The sequence below is a fragment of the Chrysemys picta genome, chromosome 3 (genome assembly GCF_011386835.1).
Source record: "Chrysemys picta bellii isolate R12L10 chromosome 3, ASM1138683v2, whole genome shotgun sequence".
Lineage (NCBI taxonomy): Eukaryota > Metazoa > Chordata > Testudines > Emydidae > Chrysemys > Chrysemys picta.
In genome coordinates this window covers 203,055,718-203,062,442 of record NC_088793.1, presented here as the reverse complement: position 1 = coordinate 203,062,442, position 6,725 = coordinate 203,055,718, and the positions used below count along the sequence as shown (strand labels likewise).

At 51.5% G+C, this 6,725-nt stretch overlaps 1 long non-coding RNA gene across 1 annotated transcript; it reads left to right on the top strand.

The window, feature by feature from the left end:
• The first annotated feature begins 905 nt into the window (after positions 1–905).
• On the top strand, positions 906–5,626 carry LOC135982571 (uncharacterized). Its single transcript, XR_010599986.1, has 3 exons — positions 906–1,172; positions 2,359–2,489; positions 5,037–5,626. It is a non-coding gene; the product is annotated as an uncharacterized LOC135982571 (long non-coding RNA).
• Positions 5,627–6,725: the final 1,099 nt, after the last annotated feature.

Sequence of the window (6,725 nt, the reverse complement as noted above, 5' to 3'; positions counted from 1 at the left end):
AATCGGGACGTCTGGTCACCCTAGCGCCGCCGGAGCCCGCCCCCCCCCGCCGAGCGCCCCGCGCCGCCCCCCTGCCAGAACCCCTCCCTGAGCGCCGCCCCCCTGCCGAGCGCCGCGCCGCCAGAGCACCCCCCGCCGAGCGCCGCGCCTCCGGAGTGCCCCCCCCCCGTGGAATGCCGCGCCATGCTGCCCCCCGCCCCTCCAAGATTGGCCGCCCCTTACCAGGGGCCGCCCCAAGCATGTGCTTGGTTGCCTGGTGCCTGGAGCCGGCCCTGCTCTAACACATTCAATTCAACTCAGTGCTCTCATCAAAGAACTCAAAATTACCCTGCAACTTGCAACCTTAACTTTGACATTCCAACCTATTCTATTTAATCATCTAAAGACAATTATAACCATTAAGACAATCTTTGCACCTTCACATACAGTACAGCAGACAGAGAACCCAAAGGCTGATTACATTCTCAAATGTTCTTACCTTATAAAAAATACAAGCCTGTTCTATATAATATATTTACACTATGTCTTTCAAAAATTACATCAGCTATCCAATACATACTGCTAAACAAAACCATAAACAACCATTATTGAAATGTATGCATACACACTTAGGTATATTGATAATATTATCTACTGAAAATAATAATAGTAATTTGCGTTGCATTAGTGCAGGGGTAGGCAACCTGCGGCACGTGAGCTGATTTTCAATGGCACTCACACTGCCCGGGTCCTGGCCACCGGTCCGGTGGTCTCTGCATTTTAATTTAATTTTAGATGAAGCTTCTTAAACATTTTAAAAATCTTATTTACTGTACATACAACAATACTTTAGTTCTATATTATAGACTTTTAGAAAGAGACCTTCTAAAAACGTTAAAATGTATTACCGGCACATGAAACCGGGGCGGCTCTAGGCACCAGCAAAGCAAGCACCTGCTTGGGGCAGCCCATTTGCAGGGGCGGCAGGGATCCAGCATGGGAGCTGAGAACCAACAGTGGCCCCTGGGAGCTGTAGTTCGTTGGTTAGCTCCCTGCCTATAGAGCCAGCCCTGGAGCAGGGAAAGAACTACATTTCCCAGCATTCCCTTGGCCACTACCAACAGGAAAGAGGATGAGGGTGTGAGGAAGCTGAGACCTCATGCTGCAGCCTGCTGTGAATGGAGAGCTGCGCTGTGAGTAGGGATTCCATATTTTAACATTCAAAAAATAGGACACTCCACGGGGAGGGAGGGTAGCCCCACCCTGCCCCCATCCAACTGCCCCCCACAGAAACCCCAACCCATCCAACCCCCCTGCTCCCTGTCCCCTGATCACCCCCTCCCGGGACCCCTGCCCCTATGGCCCCGCAGGACTCCACCCCCTATCTAAGCCCCACTGGTCCTGGTACCCAACTTCCCCCTTCCTGAGACCCCCCCCAACTTCCTCTCTAGGACCCCACCCCCTACCTGTCCCCTGACAAACCCCTGGGATTCCCATGCCTATCCAACTGCTGCCTGTCCCCTAACTGCCCCCCCAACCCCCTGACCCATCTAACCCCCCCTTCTCCCTGCCCCTGACTGCCCCCCCGAACCTCTGCCCCATCCAACCCCCCCTGCTCCCTGTCCCTTTACTGCCCCCCCCGGAACCCCCTACCCCTTCTCCAACCCCCCAAGCCCCTTACCGTGCCACTCAGACCAGCGTGTCTGGCTTCGTGCAGCGCCAGACACGCTGCTGCATACATGCTGCCGTGCTCCCCCGCGAAGCCACAGGCTCCCCTCCCTCCCCCAGCACCTGCCTTCCAGATTTGAACACCTCAAAATTCAGGAGTGCTCAAGCTCAGTTTGGGCAGCTGTTACTTCATTTCTCCCAAATCAAATATACTGATCCACTGTAACTTGCTGTAGAAAAAGGAGGATAAAATTGAGCAAGAAATGCTTCTCAGTGGTTATTAGGACTGGAATTGCTATTTTCAACAGCCATTGCCTTTTCTTTCAGAGTAGCAGCCGTGTTAGTCTGTATCTGCAAAAGAACAGGAGTACTTGTGGCACCTTAGAGACTAACACATTTATTAGAGCATAAGCTTTCGTGGACTACAGCATCCGAAGAAGTGGGCTGTAGTCCACGAAAGTTTATGCTCTAATAAATTTGTTAGTCTCTAAGGTGCCACAAGTACTCCTGTTCTTTTTGCCTTTTCTTTGTTTGTTTGTTTAAAAGGAAGACAGTGATATTGCATTGGCAAATTCCCCATAGAAAGAAAGAGTGGAAGAAAAGAATAATAAAGGCACCTCAACTTTTCCTCATTTATGTAGGACAGTCTTATAATATACATCCAGATATCCTCCAATCACACAAGCTGAAAATTGTTCCACTTTATTGCAGTTCTCTAACCATATGGGAACCAATCCTGTCTGTGTTCTGTGCACATCTAAAATTCCTGCTGAATGACCTGCCGTGGGAGCGAGTTACCAGTGACCCAGGGCTGCGGCGGAAGGATGGTGCAGGTGGTGGGGGTGAGCCCAGGGCTGGGGCGGCAGGAGGTGTGTGTGTGTGTGTGTGGCAATGGTGGGGGGGGTAGGGGGAACCCAGAGCTGGGGCAGCAGGGTGTGTGTGTGGGAGAGCCCAGGGCTGGAGCGGCAGGGGGATGCGGGTGGGGGAGGTGAGAGCCCAGGGCTGGAGCGGCAGGGGGGTGCGGGTGGTGGGGGAGAGCCCAGGGCTGGGGCGGCAGGGGGGTGTGGCGAGGAGCCCAGGGCTGGGACGGGGGGCAGCCAAACATTTTTTTGCTTGGGGCAGCAAAAAACCTAGAGCCGGCCCTGTTCAGAATGGAGAGAGGTAAATGGTGGTGTCCCCCTGGGGTCTGAACTGAGACCAGTGCTGTTCAACATATTCATAAATGATCTGGAAAAAGGGGTATACAGTGAGGTGGCAAAATTTGCAGATGATAAAAAAACTGCTCAAGATAGTTAAATCCCAAGCAGACTGCAAAGAGCTACAAAAGGATCTCACCAAACTGGGTGACTGGGCAACAAAATGGCAATGTTCAATGTTCAGAATTCAATGTTGATAAATGCAAAGAAATGCACATTGGAAAATACAATCCCAACTCTACATATAAAATGATGGGATCTAAATTAGCTGTTACCACTCAAGAAAGGGATCTGGAGGCATATGGAACAGCTGCCAAATGGGGAGAGATTAAGAAGACTGGGATTTTTCATCTTCGAAAAGGGATGACTAAGGGGGGTATATGATAGAGGTCTTTGAAATCATGACTGGTGTGGAGAAAGTAAATAAGGAAATGTTAAAAGCAACAGAGGGTCCTGTGGCACCTTTGAGACTAACAGAAGTACTGGGAGCATAAGCTTTCGTGGGTAAGAACCTCACTTCTTCAGATGCAAGGGAGGAAATGTTATTTACTCCTTCTCATCGTTCAAGAACTAGGGGTCACCAAATGAAATGAATAGGCAGCAGGTTGAAAACTAAAAATAGGAAGTATTTTTTCACATAAAACACACTCAACCTGTGGAACTCCTTGCCAGAGTATGTTGTGAAGACCAAGACTATAACAGGGTTCAACAAAGAACTAGGTAAGCTCATAGAGGATAGGTTCATCAATGGCTATTAGCCAGGATGGGTGAGGATGCTTTCCCTAGCCTCTCTTTGCCAGAAGCTGGGAATGGGCGACAGGGGATGGACCACTTGATCATTACCTGTTCTGTTCATTTCTTCTGGGGCACCTGGCATTGGCCACTGTTGGAAGACAGGATATGGGGCTAGATAGATCTTGGGTCTGACCCAGTATGGCTGCTCTTATGTTTGGAAAGCTGACAACACTCTGGTGATGAATATCCTTGTGTGATGTAGGTCTGAGTGGGGTATAATGAGTTCTATACATGTACTGGAAATACGCCCCCTGAAATATGTTGAGGGGTCAGACTTGATAAATCAGTTTGGCTTAGAGATAGAGAAGAAGTTCCTGTTTGTTTCATGTTCATAGAGCCATAGCCTAATAGCCAAGGCAGAAGGGGAGAAGAAAGTGTACTAGGGCAAGTGCAGGGGTAGGATCTGGTCAAGTGCCCACTCTCTCCCAGGTTTGTGGGTGAGAGCTAAGACAGGTATCTGTTGGATAAAGGACAACGCCCTGCTCCTTACAATCCTCTGTGTCCATGGGAGAGAAGGGATGAATCCCTCCTTGAGAATCTCAGCAGCTTCCTAGGAAGGAGCCAGTGCTCTTCTCGGAGGGCCTTCTCCTGGACCTCACAGGGGTCTGATGCTCTCACTCCACAAGCCTGCCTGGGGCCTTGGAGTTAGTGCTCAACAGAACCAGGCAGAGCCCTGTTGTCGAGTACCTGCGCCTTCCCTCTATCCTGGAAGGTGGAAGGGCCCCAACACTGCCCTGCACTCACTGCCCTGACCACGGATGGCTCTCAGGTAGCAGGACACAATGGAAAGGTGGATCATCCAGTCTCTCATTTCCAGGCCTCCCCAGGGCTAAGGTAAAATTCCTGCTCCCCCTGACAATTATGCTCACCTCCAAAATGTGCTGGAGATTGTCTGTGCTGGGGGTTGCTGTCAGCAAGCTCTTCAGCATGGCATCCGTGTCTCTGGGCAGGTTTTCTTCAGAGCCTGCCAGCGGAGGGAGACCATGGGTCAGGGTTATGGAACCTGGGGCTACACCTACCAGGATGACAGCTGGCTCTGCAGTCCTTGCCCAGAGCAGCTCTCTGCAGAGGGCCTGGTGCACAGCAGGTAGGGAACAGCCAAGCTGCTAGGGATGGGAGCTGGACTTCCTGGCAGAGTCCAGCATCTGCAAGGAAGGGATTCCCCACAGAGGGGCAACATAATCTCCCGCAGAGGGGGAGTCTCCCCCTGACACTTGATTAAATCCTATGGCCTGTTCCCACCTCTGCCCACCCCACCCCCAAATCAGAGCAGCTCCAGCTACCGAAGAGAGCAAAAACCAGAGGCCTTCCTGGCCCTTGGGACAGAGGAGTAGGTTGATGATCTACCTGGAGGTGAGTTTTGGCCTTCCCTATGACCATGCTCTATACTCCCTTCAGGGCAGCACACAGGAACCCACCATGGACTGCTCCACCCTTGTGTTTGTCGCTATTTCAGTCTGCTTCATCTCTGTGCCAACCGTTTCCTCCTTCACCTCCCTGCAGCACTCGGCAGGGTGTGTGTGTGGAGGGTCAGCATGGTCCTCTTAAAAGCCCAGTCACCACTTAACCAGGACAAGAAGAACTTGACTCTACCCAAGCTCATTCTCTGCTCTGCCTCCGCAAGAGGAACACTCCTAACCCACAGTCCCTGCAGCAGCAGATCCTACAGCCAGTTGGAGCCAGCCCGCCTCACCCCTCCTGGTGGTGGGAGGGGAACAGGAGAAAGGACAAAAGAAGGAAGAGATGAAGAGAAAGGAAGGAGGGATGGAGGAAAAGGTAAAATGAAAAGGACAAACCCTAATGTCCCCAGTGATTGTATGGGACAAAATCCCAGATGGGAAATAAAATTCTGACACCTTAAACTAGTGTTTTCCATGTCTAGAATTCAGCTGGCACCAGGTGGATCAGACTGAACAGGTCTCGGAGGCTCTTACCTTCTAAACAGGGACATCTGTTTTCTAGTAAAATCAGTAAAAGGAAAGGAGAAAACTCGAAAGAGGCTCCTCCTCGCACTCACGTACGTGAACCCTAATACTCTCTCAGTCCTCAAAGAGAGACCTCGAGAAGGAGACTTGCTGAAGCAAAGCTACAGGGGACTCTGAGGTTTCCCTGGCCCTGTGCCCCTATCCTGCCTGGCTGAGGTCAGCATCTCTCTGTGAGGTCACCACCTCCCCACCACCTTTGACCAATAGGCTGAGGTCCTGCAAAAGACCTTTGTGATGTCACTGCCACAACCACCCATCCCCTGAAGTGCTAATGTCCTGCTGCTGGCCAGACACTTTGAAGGTTTGAGCTACTCTCTGTGGATCACCCCACTCAATGCGTGTTCATTCTAGGAAGCAAGCCGGCTAGACAGTGAAACATAGGAGGCTGCTCCCAATGCTACACTCAGTTTTTCCAAAACTAGTAGACTTGATGGCCAGAAGAGACCTTTAGAGCATCTAATCTAATCCCCTGCATGATCAGGGGCTTCCTGTATAGTACAATAGTTACTTTTTGGGTACACACATTGCAGGAAGGCATCTAGTCTTCATTCAGTGACATCAAGAGAAGGAGAATCCACCACTTTCCCTTTTAGTGAGTGTCAGGGGGCTCCATTTCCCCTTCCACTAGCTCCTCACTTACAGTGAGCCAGAGCAGTACCTGCAGCAGGGAGTAGGAGTTGCTGGTGGCTTCAGAGGCACAGCCCCTGCAGTGCCTCAGGCACCTGGCGCAAGTGCCGGATGATGCGGAGCTGGTGCATCACTTTGTCCGTGACGTTCTCCTGCTGCAAGGGAACGAGAACCTATCAGAGACTCAAATGCCCTGAGGAATCAGGGGGAATTAAGAGCACCTGGAACCACCAGCATTTCCACACAGCACCTGCCCACCACTGAGGGATGGATTCACCTCCTGACCCCCAGAATGGAGTCTTGTTGTCCTTTCTAGTAACCTCCAGTGCCAAACCCTCTTCTTGAAGGGTGAGCTCCTGCCACCTCCGCCTCAGTGCCCTTGACAGCTGATTCACCTCCAAACCACAGCTCAAGTTCTCAGAACCCTCTCCTCCCACCCCAACCCAGGTTGGGCAGGGAGGGATTCTGGCAGCAG